Genomic DNA, 15589 nt, shown 5'->3' with positions numbered 1-15589 from the left:
GACCCACATCACCTGGTTCAGCTGAGGCGGACGGTGGTGGACATCTTTTATTTTTAATTCTACAAGGAAGAGCAGTTCCTGGTTCTCTCATCACTGTGGAGGACGTGAACGGGCGACGTCTGGAGTCTGGAGCTGTCATGGGGATTGGAGAGAACGTCCAGCAGCTGCACACTCTTTAACCCACCACTAAACTTTTATTCTCTTTCATTTCTTACTGAATTTGTTTTCAGTAGATAGAAATGTACTCTTTAGGATCATTTATTAGGTTCTTTAAATATAAAAACAGACAGTAGTATCATAGATGATGCTTTCTAACCATGACATGTGTAAAGAGGTCCCTACTTTGAATAAAGGAAAACTAATTCTGAATTTTTAATTAATGTTTGTGATGTTTTGAATAATTTCATCTGCTTCAAAAATAAATTTTGTACAATCTGACTTTGACCCACATTTCCGTTTGTCTTACCTATATGCTAAAACAGTGAATAAACAGAAGAGACTGGTCACTCAGATATGTTAAACATGATTTTTATTGAATCACACATCAGCAGGAGTCATCTTCATATGTTAAAATTAGAATTTTACTGCCTTTAAATGTAAATGCTCGATTATTTTGGATTATGAATCCGCTCACCACCAGAAGCAGACCTGAAGAGGAACATACAAGACAAACATTAGATACAATTAAAAAAAAAAAAAATAATATACATTAAAATCACAAGACAAAGATAAATATAACATGTACACATTTGTTAAAAAAAAATAAGTATTTAATTATATGTTAACTGAAAGTTGTCCGTCTTCACATTTGAACTTCACATGAAGAGATTCTGGTGTTACTGTAGCAGATCTTAATCATGTCCTTATATGCTATAACTTTTTGATTAAAGAAAATAACTATCAATAAAAAATACTGAGAAAACGTAATTTTTTAAACTTTAAACACAATAGATATTAATGTTGCTGAGAATTTTAAAAAATCGAATTTCTGAAACTAAAATAAACAATCATAATAAACATTAATGATTTATTTCCGACAAATATAAAGTTATTCTTTTAGTACTTACCAGGGAAAAGACACCAGATGACTCCCAGAGAGCGTATTAGAACAGTTTACATCACGGCAGCAGGACAAAAACCGAAATATAGCGCTCATGCTAACGCTAAATCTGTAGCAGACCAGCTAAACACCGGAGCATTGCTCCCAGAATCCACCGCGATCGTCACTTGTCAATCAAAGGCCGCGCCTCCTCATTAAGCGAAAATAAATGCCGTTTTTTAAAAAAAATTACAAACTTAGAAAAAAATTCACTCCCCTCAGAGTTGTCATGGATCAAATATGCAGCCATTGATGAAATAAAAACTTTAAGCACCAGGCATTAAAGGGGTTTATTAGAGGGCTGAAAATGAGGATTTTAACATGGGAGTCTATGGGAATTTGCTCACTCTAAGCACCAGCCTCTCTGGTCAGTGCCGGTACTGCAACGTTTTGTTACTTCCGGGTTGGCTTCACGTTCCGCCTGCCAGTGTTGGGGGTTGTTGGGCGCCCATGTTAACCTTGTGTGGTTAGCTCCAGGCGCGGAGCAGCGCGGTCCTTCACGTCAGGTATTTGCAAGACACCTATAATGCTAATAAATATTTTACTAGCATTTAACACATTATTAATGCTTGCTAATTTGTTAACAAAGTTTATTAAGGATTCTTATTAAGCTTATTAACACAGAAGTCAGTGTGAGACATCTATAATGATATTATGTCTTACAAGTACTGTATACATTAATAAGGCTTAGTAATCTGTTCACAAGTTTAGTTAAAGATTCTTATTAAGCTTGTTAACACTTACTAACAATTTGTTCCACGTATACGATGGTAATAAATGTAACAATAAGCATCATATTAACACATTAATAATGCTTGTAAATGAGTTAACTTAGGAATTTAGTAAGTCTTATTAGGCTTATTACGCCAATAAATGTCTTACTAACACCTTATAAGAACATTAATAATGGTTATTAATGTGTTAAGAACGCTTGTTAAGGAATCTTATTATAAAGTGTTAACTATCATTCAATCTTTATTTATTAAAAGCACTTTTCATGTGTTGCAGCTCAGAGCGCTTTACAATGAAAAACAAACATTAAATACATAAAATTCATAAAATTCATTTTCATTTCTCAAAAAGCAAGATTATTGTAAAACTCCTTTTGTGTGCTTTGAAAATGAAATAAAACACTACTACTACTACTAAAATGAGAAAAATTCAAACAAACAACTCTTTGTCCCCCCACAACGCATACAGACAGAAATTAATGGCTAGAATTATAAAAGATACGTAAGGCTCAGTTCTGCTCTGCTGTGAGGAAACAATAGATCAGGAATCTCTTAAATCAGCAGCAGATCAACCACAGATCATCACCACAGCGTCCACCAGAACCAGACCGTAACAGGCCCACTCCACATTGCTGAGAGGGCAGTGGGATGCTAGCTAAGTTAGCTTTACTGGGGCGGCTAGCGCTCCGAGTAACAACCTGACGAGCTTCTAGGTGTTCAAGCCTGCATAGCAAGTCTGAGATCAGACTACAGTTAACACAGCTAACGTTATCCTCACTAAATGAGCCTGGGATCTAGACTAAACGTATTCAAGATTCAAGATTCTTTATTAATCCCACAGAGGGAAGTTCTTGTTTTTCAGTACATCCCAGAACAAGACAGACAGAGAGGTACACACAGGTCTAGGTTCACTGTGGATGCAGCCAACTGAACAGCACCCCTTAGTAGCGTGGGAGTAGAAGGCCACAAGAGGGGGGGCTAGGGGATGGGTGGCAAAAAAAAGGTCATATCTCAACACTGCATACAATGTTTAGATGCAAGCAAAAAATACAACACATTTGAAGTCGCAATACATGAGGTTTGATAGGTAGGAAGAGCAGGGGGGAGGGGACACCTTTGCATTCATCCTTTAGCTGCTTCCTAGAGCACGCATCCAGACTACGCTTGAGAGGTGAGGGAGATTGCAGGAATGCCGAGGTCAAGCAGGGATGAGCAGCAGTCTTCATCTCCACACACAGCTGCCTTTCACACTGTAGAAGCGAACATGTTTTGATAGAACCAGGATAGAGAGAGGTTCAAGGTTTTTTATTTGCCATGTATGCAACAACGTACACTGAAGCATATTGGAATTCTTATGCTGAGCTCTCAGAGTCATTGTTAATGGGTTAAAGACTAGAGTTTCTGTACAAGCTTAAATAGTGTAGAGATTACAAATATGTACATAAAAAAATAACAATAAAAGTACAGAAGGTTTTAAGAAAAATAGAATAATAAAACAAGTACAAGAGTATGAAAAAATAGAATGATAAAAGTACAAAAAAGAGTAATTTGAAGAGTGAAATATTGCACGTTGACCAATTTGAGAAGACACATTGCACATATATTTTTAGTGAGGTCGTTTTTTTTTTTTTCTTTTTTTACATTTTCAGTTATTGTTTTTTGCCATCAGTCTGACTGTGGCAGGGAAGAAGCTGTTGAAAAAGCGAGTTCTGTGGGTGATGGTGCAGTCCGCTCTGCTGTGTGACGGGCTGTATGTGCAGCGTTTGCGTTTGAACGGGGAGTGAGCCAGATGGATCGGGTCTCTGATGATTCCCTCTCCTCTTCTTCTGCATCCCTGCTCATAGATGGAGTCCATGGAAGGAAGTTTTGTCCTGGTTATCCTCTCCGCAATTTTTATAACTCTTTGCAGAGCTTTCCTCTCTGCCTGTGTGGTGTTTCCGTACCACACAGTGATCCCTGCGGTGAGGACGCTCTCGATGAGCCCGCTGTAGGCCTGGGTGAGGGGCCTTTGTTGCAGTCCTGCCTTCCTGAGCAGCCTAAGGAAATAAAGCCTTTGCTGTGGTTTTTTCACCACGGCCTATGTGTTGGTGGTCCAGCTTAGGTCCGCAGAGACTTACAGTCCCAAGAATTTGTGGGTGTCTGCCCTCTCCACTTCAGTCCCTCTGATGAGTATAGGCTGCCAGGGGGGGAGGATTTTTTCTGAAGTCCAGTATTATTTCCACCGTCTTGTCTGTGTTTAGTATGAGGTTGTTTTCCTCCCTGTAGACCAGAACGTGGTCCACCAAGGACCTGTATGCTGACTCGTCTCCATCTTTGATGAACCCCAGGATGGTTGTGTCATTCGCATATTTGATGATGACAGTCCCGTGCTGGCTAGAGACACAGTCATGTGTGTAGAGGGTGAAGAGTTTGGGGCTGAGGCAGCAGCCCTGAGGGGTTCCTGTGCTGACCTTGAGCTCAGCCGACAGCCGTGCTCCCATTCTCACCGCCTGTGGTCTGTCGGTTAGAAAGTCCAAGATCCAGTTGCAGGTGGGGGTGGGAACTTTGAGGTCTGCCAGTTTCTCGATCAGTCTGCCTGGGTGGATGGTGTTGAATGCAGAGCTGTAATCCAGGAAGAGCATCCTGACATATGCTCTGCTGTTCTCCAGGTGGTGCAGGGTGGGGTGGAAGGTTATTGCTACTGCATCGTCCACTGTTCGGTTGGGGCGATACGCAAATTGGAGGGGGTCAATTCTTTCTGGGACCATGCTGTTGATGTGACTGAGGACTATTTTTTTTAAATCATTTTGGGCCTTTGAGGGAAGGTAGAAAGTGCTATATAAGTATACGCCATTGACCGAAAACATTAAAATTTGACAGAACAATTGATTTCAAATAAAATTTTTGTTTTAAAACTGTCATTTCAATATCTATTTCAGTATCTATTTCTGCAATTCATTTAGTAAATGCGATTCACAATTACAAAATCACAATGGTAAATTACATTTTAACCCCTTGCCTCTTTCGAATTAATTTTAAAGTAATTTAAAATCTATTGCATTTTAATTTACCATCATGTTTTTGGGGAAAAATCCAAAAGAAATTGCTTAAAAGTCTCCCTCAAGTTGTGATTCATCTTCATTTACAGATCTTCATGATCTTTCAGCCCAAAATGTAACTGAAACTGTAATCCATCAGTCTCTCATCAGAGCGGGTTCCACCAACTGATATGAACAAATTCCTGGAACTCCAGCTGCCATCACTGCTCCTTAACCCATTTTCTGTCTGATTTCAGGTTGATGAACTGCAGATTATCAAAGATCAGCTGTAAAGTTTTGGCACCAGCTCTAAAGAAGAACCCGTCCAATCTGACAGAACTGGACCTGAGGGAGAACGAGACCCTGCAGGATTCAGGAGTTCTTGATCTGTGTGGTTTTCTGGAGAGTCCAGACTGCAGACTGCAGACTCTGAGGTTAGACTCCATGTTCCAGTTGTGTTCAGTTCAATATGATGAGAAAGTTGTGCTGACACTAAACTGCAGACATGATGTTCTGCTGCATGCTGACTATCTTCATGCTGAAGGCTGTTTTCTTCTTCTGAGCTTTAGTCCATTTACCCTGGCAGAAGATCTCATGTTTGAATGTTTCTTTTCATCTTCTTCATTTCTAATGTCAGCTTCCTTCAGGATATATCTTTCTTTTTCCACAAAGATCTATAGATGTTTAATCTTTTTCATCCTCTTCACTCCAGATTTAAGAAAAGCTCCTAAGTAGTAAGACTTAGTGTATTAAAGGTCAGAGCTTACTTGATCATTTTCACGTATAATCGCTGCAAGTGGGCGTGTTTCAGATGACCAAGGCAGACACAGAACAGATCACCTGCAGCGCAGTGCAAGCTGGTTAGTTTTTTCCACTGATGTCATATGTGCGCCATCATGAAAGTCTCGTGTTAAAGGGGCGGGTGAAAGGCGCCTACCGAGTCCAACGCAGCTACAAATTAGGTACTGCACTGACTGCAAGCCGCCTTGATGACTACAAACAATGCATTATGGGAAATGGTGTCTTGACAGTTCTTGTAGTTTGAAGTGAATCTGATCAGAAATGACTGGCGCTAAATAAAGGAAATAGACCCTTTTCACGTGACGTTACACATCGCCGGCTGTGTGATGAGTCGCTTCTGGCTCATATTGTTTAGAACGGGAAAGCTGACTGCTGAACGCTTTTAAAGCAATTTGACATAAATAATAAAGGGTAACCTAACCAATTGCAACTGAAATGTGTACAATATTTATTGTATAAATGTCCTACCTGGTTGTATTGGTTTCCTCCTCTTAGATCGTTCACAAATCAAAGTACAAATGTCAGTAATCCTTCCTCAGTGCTGCAGAAGGCAGCAGCTGCAGCTGCTTCCACAAATTCCCATGGATGATATTAAACGAGTCGTGGATTATTTCTCTCTGACAACCCGGTTAAAGTTAGACAAAGGTTACAAGTACTTCACTGAATGCTACTTGTTTAATTATGAAGGTAATTATGATTTTGTTCTTTTAATCTGTGCTAATGCGATCAATATCAACAGCTTTGTGTATTATACATGGAGCTGAAGAAGATCTTTTCTCATCAGTTAAAGTTACCTAGATTTCTGTGCTCACATAATCCTTGTAAACAGAGCAAAAGTCAGACAATTCCAGCGTGTTTGACATTAAAGTCAAACTTAATACTGTTGTAATGTTTTCTACTGCGGTCAGTGAGCTGCTGTTAGCTCAGCCGTGGTTCTAACATCACTCCTCTTTGGTTTAGTTCATAACTATGTCTGATCTGCAGAAAAATAAAGGTAAAACATGATCAAATTAACTGAAACTGTTGACAAAAATATGAAAGTGTCTATTTCCACATAATGTTATAAAATACATTCACCTGGAGATTCTTTTTTTACATGGCCACTCTTATTTTGAAAGCTGAAAATACATGACTTGATAGCTGCTCTGAAAATTTTCACTGAACCAAACCATTTCGGTTTTTACAATTGTTCTTTAAAATATCCTGTAGAACAGGGGTCTCAAACTCACGGCCCCCGGGATGATGATTTGCGGCCCGCGTCTTCATATGAAAGACTACTGTTGGTGCGGCCCGCAACGCTGATATGAATGACAGTTGTTGTGTGCAGAGCTGAACGAACCAATCACGGTGAGGTACATGGCTCTGGAGGTGGGACATCGGCGGGCTGTCCAGTACCTCCTCACTCATTCATTCATTCCTCACTCAGCTGGCCGGAGGAGGAGCCATGAAGCTGCTGGAAGTGCTTTCACTCTAAAGGTGATTCGCGCGCCCCGCCCCTCTATTGCCTCGTGACAGAAGGTGTGTCTGAGATCCCCCAGCGCCTCGCCTGCATCGTCGGCGAGACTAGGCTGCTGCAGGAGGGGGCGGGGAAAGATGCCTGAGATGAAGGTGAACGACGAGACTGTACAAGAACAAGGAGTTGGGGGTTGTCCTTACCATTCGGCTGAAAGTTAATAAGCCACTCCTCTTAGTTATTTCACACCAAACTACAAGAACTGTGTGGACACAGTTTCCCACAATGCATTGTTTTGTAGTCCGCAAGACGGCATGCAGCCAGCGCAGTACCTATTTTCTGGCTGAGCTGGCTTAGGAAGGCGCCTTGAACCCGCCCCTTTCTCGCAATGCTTCGTGACGGCGCACATTCGACGTCAGTGCAAGAAACTAACCAGCATGCACCGCAATCCAGGCGATCTGCGCAGCACCGGTCATCTCAAACACGCCTAGATTCACAGCCTGCCGCTTGTCAAAAAGCGAGTTTCTGACGCCGCGACGGGTGTGGGAGGAGCTGAATGTCTCAGAATGAATGGGAGACACATGTGGCATTTTAATTATGTCAATACTGCACGCAGAAATAAGAATTCTCCACGCACGCATCAAATATTCCGCGTGGACAAATCAGAACCTCGCGGGCGCTTTTTCCTCCTCCACAAGCAGAAACAGTCCTCGCGCGAGTGACTGACTACTTCCGCTGCGTGAGCAGAATCTTCAGAGGTTCTTCCACAACGGCCGCGTGCGATACGTTCAAGAACGCGGTCTATGAACGCACGGTGAGCAGGTGTATCCACACCGGAGCAGCACGGTCACGCATGCAGTAGCAGATTCTTCTTCTATTGTATTTTTACCATTCCTTAGCGCTCCTCTGCATCTACAACTAAACAGGGAGAATCACGGAGCAAAGAGTAAAAACGGTGGAAAGTTCCCAAAATGTTGCTTCATATTTTCTCTTGTCACAACTCTGTCCTTTTAAACGTCTGTCTGTCATATTAACCAGACCGGACACAAATCGCAATGATTCATTTCTCTTTGATCATGTTCAGCACTTCACTGCTATGAAGCAGACGCCACACAAACAGCTCCCAAATCAGAGTCCCTGATTGGTCACAGCTCTGCGCTGCTGAGACTGTGCGTGGAAATGTTGAACCAGATTGAAGATTCAGCACGCGCTCAGTGCGTTCCCGATTTGTGCGTAGAGCTCGAGACTCGACTTAAAAACTTGCGTAGCAACGTGCGGTTATGACCAGGAATTCTGGTGTGCGCGCGTTTGCGTTGACCTTTCAGTGAGCGCGCTGCTCTCAGCTTAGAAATGAAGGAGGAGCTTTTAATACAGACATTTGAAAATGAATAAAAATAGTTTTCTCTAGTCCAGAGTTTCTCAATTATTTTCTTTTCAGCCTCCCCATGAAGAACTTATTCTTTCACGCCCCCCTACAACTTTCAGCTGCAAATATTATTAGTATCAGTTAATTTGCTCAAGTAAACGTATATTTCCTCAATGTATTGGACTTTTATTATCATTAAAGAATAATTTTAAAAAATTCTTAATAATCTGCACTTTCTTTTTTTAGAATCATTCCAAAAACTTTCAAAGTAAAATCAAGTCTTTTGTTTCCTCCACAGTAGTTATGAATTCTGTCTTTTCTCAGAGATTCAGTTCTTTTTCATTGGTTCACTTTCTGCTACCAAATTCATTTTTAGGTTGTTTTTGCTATATTTAATTTATTATCAACTACTATGTAGAATTATGCACAATATCCATAACTAATGTAACCTTTTTGGATGGTCTTTGTGATGCTGTTTTGGCTCAATTTCTTCAAGACAATGACAGGGACGATGCAGTTTTTGTTGTCTGGGACAATGTGAATTTTCACAAGAGTCAGCTCATCATACAGTGGTTCCACACAAATCCTCAGTTTGTATGAGTTTTTCTTCCACCTTATTCTCCTTTCCTTAACACAATTGAAGAATTGTTTTCAGCTTGGCGTTGGAAGGTGTATGAGAGAGAACCTTACACTACTTGGAGGAATTACCACCGGTTACTTTTACAAGTCTGGATGTTTGCGCTCTGTTAAGGAGAATGGAGAGGCTTTATGCTGACGTCAGCGCTATGAAGGGCGCGCTACAGCTCCAGGTGGATGTGTGCGCGGACCTTCATGCTGTCACCGCAGACGTGGATCGCCGGATCTGCAGTCTGGAGCAAGTATCACAAGAGGCTCAGTTCAGTGGACGGCTAATTCCCGGTCCAGATTTGAAGATTCGAGGAGGATGCCCGACGCAGGATGCCCCGCTGGCCATTGGGACTTCCGGGGTTGCAGCAGGTGCTTGCGTTAGCGGGCCGGACGGGATTCCCCTCGGGATCCCCCCCTCCCCTCCTACGCAACACCTGCCTGTCTTCACTGCCAAGGAAAGCAACACTGATGAAATGCCTGCATCTGATAAGAACTCGGTTCTATCCGGATCTCCCACCTGGACTGACGTTATCAAAAAAGGAAGGCGGCCGGCGGATCACGTCAAAAAGGGCGCTCGAGCAGCCGCTTCTGGAGTGAGAAAACCGGCTAATAATATGATTGTGGGCACTGGCATAGCAGGTAACATAAAAAATGGTGACGACAAAAAGGGTGAGTGTTTTTGCTACGAAATTCTCACCAGATTTAGAGCCTGAGACTCTATCTAACTATTTAAAGAGTCAACTCCATCGTGAGGTTTTTTGCAAGAAGGTGAACGCCGCTAATAGCAGATTTGCGTCCTTCAAGGTCTCGGCTGAATGCAACAACGTAGCTGACATGTATAACCCACAGATCTGGCCCGCAGGTGCTTTTGTGCGTCGTTTGTATTGAACAGCGGAAAGTTGGTGTCTCTGGACTTAATATCGCTGCTTCAAACGGGCTGATGGGTGGGGCTTCACCGAACCGCGGCTCGGAGGTCCCAAGTTAAAACTGATGGACTTACGAGTTCTGTCTTACAACTGTCGTGGTCTGCACTTGGGCCAGAGTGCAGCAGATCAAGCTCGCCGAGTCATTGTAGACCAACTGTTGGAAAAATGCGATGTGCTGTGCTTACAAGAGACCTTCTTAACAAAACAGGACTTGGAGGGCTTAAACTCGATGCATGACAATTTTCATGGTGCTGGGGAATCCATCACCGACATTGGGGATGGAATAATAAGAGGGCGTATACCAGGAGGGGTAGCCATCCTCTGGGATAAAAGACTTGATTCCTGCATAAATGTCATAAGGCTGGAAGTGGACTGGTGTATGGCAATACACTTAACACAGAACGGAAAGGAATGTGTCATCCTCAATGTGTACACCCCCCATGAGTGTCATCATAATGAAACTGATTTTCTTAATAGGCTTGCTTTTATTCATTCTTTTATACAAGATTGTACATGTTCTAATGTGTTTGTTATTGGTGACATGAACTCGGACGTCTCTGACAACAGATCTATATTTGGAAATCATTTGAAACAATTTTGTGTGGATAGTGGTCTGACACTCTCGACTGAAATCCTGCTGCCTGAAGATAGTTTTACACACATTAGTGAAGCATGGCATACAACTTCCTGGTTAGACCATTGTATCACAACAGCTGATGCTCATGCCTCTCTGGCTAGTATCAACATTTTTTATGAATTATCATTTGCTGATCACATTCCTTTTGGGATGCAGATAAATTTGTTGACTTTACCTGTTAGGCTAGATAACAATCACAACAGTTTCCCATATTTGGATTGGAGCGCTCTCTCAACAGAGGAGGTGTCATTGTACTCTGTTCATTCAGATAAGTTATTAAGTAATATCTCTCTGCCGCGAGAAGCAATTACATGTAGTAATGGAAATTGTAAAAACCCTGCTCATGTCTCTGCTATTTCTTCTCTGTATGAAAATATAACTAAAGCGTTACTTAGCTCTAGTAACTTCCTTCTTAAACCAAAAACTAAGAAAAGGGGTAAACCAGGCTGGAGTTCCCATGTAAAAGAATTTTTTTTAAAAGCACGAGAAGCTTCAAGGGAATGGGTTCTTGCTGGTAAACCAAGGCAGGGGCCAGTTTTTGAGCAAAAAAAGGTTACTAATGCAAGGTATAAATATGTTGTACGCTTTATTTGTAAAAATGATCAGGAAATGAGAGCTGATTCCATGGCCAGGAATCTATTATGTCACAAGACCCAAGACTTTTGGAAAGAAGTGAAATCCAGTACTTCTGGCACTAAAACAGTTCCATGTGTGGTAGATGGGGTCTCTGGCAATGAAAATATTGTAGAACTGTGGCGACAACAGTACATCAGAATATTTAACTGTGTCCAGAGTGATTTTTATGTAGCAACTGACACTGGTTCAGCTGATGTTATCACTACAGCTGATGTTCACCAAGCTATCCTCAAATTGGCAAACAACAAAGCTACTGGACCTGATGGGGTATCCTCTGAGCATGTGAAATTTGCTGGTGCAAGGGTAATCCCATTACTTAGCATGTGTTTTACAGCCTTTCTTGTACATGGTTTTTTACCAGACTCGATGATATCTGTTCTGCTAGTCCCAGTGATAAAAAACAAAGCTGGACGAATTGGTAGCTCTGAAAATTACAGACCAATAGCTCTGGCTGGTATACTGTCAAAACTTTTTGAGATAATCCTATTGGACAGGATCACAGAGTTTGTAAAAACGACTGACAATCAATTTGGGTTTAAAGAAAAGCTCGGTACTGACATGTGCATTTATGCTCTCAAAGAAATGGTCTATAAATATAAGAATTTAAATTCCTCTGTTTTTCTGTGTTTTCTAGATGCTTCTAAAGCGTTTGACAGAGTAAATCATAAGAAATTATTTATGAAACTGGCAAAGAGAGGTGTACATAAATGTGTTGTACGTATCTTGGCCTATTGGTATGCTCAGCAAACAATGCAAGTTAAATGGGGAAACAAGATGTCAGATCCTTTTAGAGCTAGCAATGGAGTGAGACAGGGGGGTATTCTCTCTCCTATTCTTTTTAATTTGTATTTGGATGATTTGTCCCTTAAGCTGAAAGCCTGTCGCACTGGTTGTGTGGCTGGAGATGTCATTATCAACCATCTGATGTATGCTGATGACATAGTTGTGATGAGTCCAAGTACTGCTGGTCTTCAGAACTTGCTTAACATCTGTTCATCTTATGGGCTAGATTATGACATCATATTTAATGCACAAAAAAGCTTGATTATGATTTCCCGGTCAAAAGAAGACAAATACCAAAAATTCCCTGATTTTTATCTATCAAATGCTGTGCTCATGTGTGCTAGTAAGATAAAATATCTGGGGCATATAATTTCAGAGGACATGTCAGATGACGCCGATATTTACAGGCAGTGTCGTGTGGTATATGGCCAAGCCAACACTCTCTCTCGGAAGTTTACCATGTGTACAGAGGAAGTCAAGGTGACTCTATTTAAAGCATTTTGCACCCCTCTGTATACGGCACATCTTTGGTCAAACTATAAAAGGGCCAGTATGAGAAAGCTGCAGGTGGCATACAATGACGCTCTGAGAGTGCTTCTAAAAAAGCCCAGGTGGATGAGTGCTAGTGAGCTGTTTGTTTCCCTCAGAATTAACACTCTTCAGGCTTGCATACGCTCACTCATGTTTGGGTTCATCTGCAGATTAAATGCTTCAAAGAACACCCTCATCATGACCATAAGTAATATTAGACTTTGTGCCATACGCTTCCAGTCGAAAATCTGGAGACACTGGAGGGACTGTCTTTTTAACTATCCCTTTAACTAATTTTATTTGGTGTATTATGGAATAAATATTGTTTGTAACTTTTATAATTTTTTGTATATTGTTCTTAACCTATGTATTTGTGACATTTTGATTTTTTAAGTAGTTTTATTGATTATTGTATTTTTTTTTTTGTATACTGTTCTTAACCTGTGTATTTTCTGACATTGCACTGTTTTAATAGTTCTACTGATTGGACTATGTGTCCGGAATAAATTCTATCTATCTATCTATCTATCTATCTATCTATCTATCAGGAAAACCTGTTGCAGGCCATGGACATTGCCTGTGATGACGTGTGTGTGAGTGTGTGTCTTTGTAAAACATTTTGACGACAGAATCTTCATTATGAACTCATAGTGAGCTTCTGACTGAAGAGTCAAGAATTTTGTATATTTAGTTTATATTTTGAAAATTGTCTTTGGTGTTTTGGTGCGTAGTGTGTTGGATTTGATGCGTGTGTGTTGGTTTTGACAACAGTCATTTTGACCTCAAAGTGAGATTTTGATTCATGAGTTAAGTATTTTGTATATTTAGCTTATGTTTTGAAAATTGTGTTTAGTGTTTGGTTAAATTGGTCTAATGTTTCAGAAAATGTGTTTTAGCATTTGGAAAAAACTGTAATAAAGAAGACGAACACTGTTGGAGCCCCAAACATCACATAGTCGTGGGTTTTTATTGCCATCCTCTTTTTTTCTCTCTCTGCTGAGTTCCTGGGACTTTGCACAACCTGTGAACGTTACAATGTCATGAAAAAAATCACAAAATGTCATCACCAGAAAACGCAGCAGAAAATGGCAGCAGCTCAAGCAGAAGGCTAACTTGTAAACAAAGCTAGCTAGAAAGCTAACTTCCGGGACCAATAACTCTTTTAAAAATGCTTTAAACTGACAGCAAGTTTCACTATTGGTTTGTCATAACTCAAACAACAACCTCTAAAGGTATTCCAACAGAAAGAGACGGTATTTTTTTTCTTATGTGAAGCTCTTCAGGCTGCAGACAGATGGCTAAAAAGCAGCTGCTAACTGCTACATGCTAGATGCTAGCGCTGGGATTTAACTCCTTAGGAACCGAGCTGTCCTTTGATATGCCTGTTTTGTTTATCTGTCAGAGAAATAACGGTTAAGAAAATTAACTACTGTGGTAATAAAACTGAAAATGTGATGTCTTAAGAACTTAAAAAAGAAGCACATAATCTTAAAAATAACTAAATAAATAAAACTAATAAATTAAAACTAATAATTATATCAGCTATTCATGAACACTCATCAAATTTTATGCTAAAACAAAGTCATAATTTATTTTTCAGAATTTCAAATGAGGACAGAAATCACATTGTTCAATAGCTCTAAAGATGTTAAAGCTAAAGTCACTAAACTTTGTCACATGACTAATTATCACTTGTATAACAAGAAAATAGTATTTTTTTTCCTAGTTTATATTTGATGTATTTTTACTTGTTTATTAAAGCTGCTTCACTATGGAGTCTGGAAAGAGCCAAAATGAAATAAATACGTACACCATTAAATAAATAAATAAATGTGTCATTAATTATTTAAAAGTGGCAATAAATAAATAAATGTTGAAATCAATAAATAAATGTTGAAATAAATGTGGCATTAAAATATTAAAATGGAACATTTAAACATTTAATGACATATTTAATTATTTCATTGTCCCTTGTAGGTTAAAAGAGCCAAATTGAAATAAATAAATTTAATACGAAATGCATAAATAAATGTGTCATTGATTATTTAAAAGTGGCAATAAATAAATAAAAGTTTAAATAAATGAATAAATGTTTAAATAAATGTGGCATTAAAATATGAAATTAGCCATTAATAAGCACTTTTTAACATTTCATAATATTCATTCATTCATCTTCTTGGCCGCTTCTTCCCTTTCGGGGTCGCGGGGTGCCGGAGCCTAACCCGGCTACTGATGGGCGAAGGCGGGGTACACCCTGGACAGGTCGCCAGTCTGTCGCAGGGCCTCAATCACACACACATTCACTCTCACATTCACACCTAGGGGCAATTTAGAGTCACCAATTAACCTATGACGCATGTTTTTGGATGGTGGGAGGAAGCCGGAGTCCCCGGTGAAAACCCACGCATGCACGGGGAGAACATGCAAACTCCACACAGAAAGGTCCCAGCCGGGATTCAAACTAGGGCTGGGCGATATGACGATAAAAAACCGTCGTACGATCTCCAAAGCTGACGATCTGTCATTTTTGAGAGATCGTTATATCGCGATCTTCTACGAAAAGCTGCAAGAGCGAGAAGGCAAAAGCTTGTTGACAGCTGTGACTTTAAATCCGAGCTGCTGCTGCTCCCCCTCCTCCTCCTCCCCGGTGTGTCTTTCCTGTTTGGAAGTCACGTGACATACGACGGGACAGAGTCACGTGCGCCGTCATTATGGCTCGAGTCTTCTCGAGAAATGAATGACGGAGGTCCGAAAAAGTAACAAAAGGAGACGCAGTGTTTTACAATCGACTTCAAAAACCTTGACAACAAAATAATCCGATGGAGAGGAATCATCACAGGACAGGAATCGCATTTTAATAGAGAGAAATCAGGCTGGGAACTGTGAACAGTGTGCTAAAGTTTAGGCTAAAGTGGGTGCTAGCAACTCGTGACAGACATGCTAGTTTGGTTCTTTAATGTATGTTTTTATTAATGTTTCGTG

At 40.5% G+C, this 15589-nt stretch overlaps 1 long non-coding RNA gene across 1 annotated transcript; it reads right to left on the bottom strand.

Annotated features, from left to right (window-relative positions):
* Positions 1-511: 511 nt before the first annotated feature.
* Positions 512-1398, bottom strand: LOC112140533. The gene is made up of 2 exons (XR_002918188.2): positions 1068-1398; positions 512-648 (listed from the first exon to the last, which is right to left on the bottom strand). It is a non-coding gene; the product is annotated as an uncharacterized LOC112140533 (long non-coding RNA).
* Between the last annotated feature and the right edge of the window lie 14191 nt (positions 1399-15589).

Source organism: Oryzias melastigma, unplaced genomic scaffold (genome assembly GCF_002922805.2).
Source record: "Oryzias melastigma strain HK-1 unplaced genomic scaffold, ASM292280v2 sc00542, whole genome shotgun sequence".
NCBI lineage: Eukaryota > Metazoa > Chordata > Actinopteri > Beloniformes > Adrianichthyidae > Oryzias > Oryzias melastigma.
This window is presented reverse-complemented; position numbering and strand designations above follow the sequence as displayed.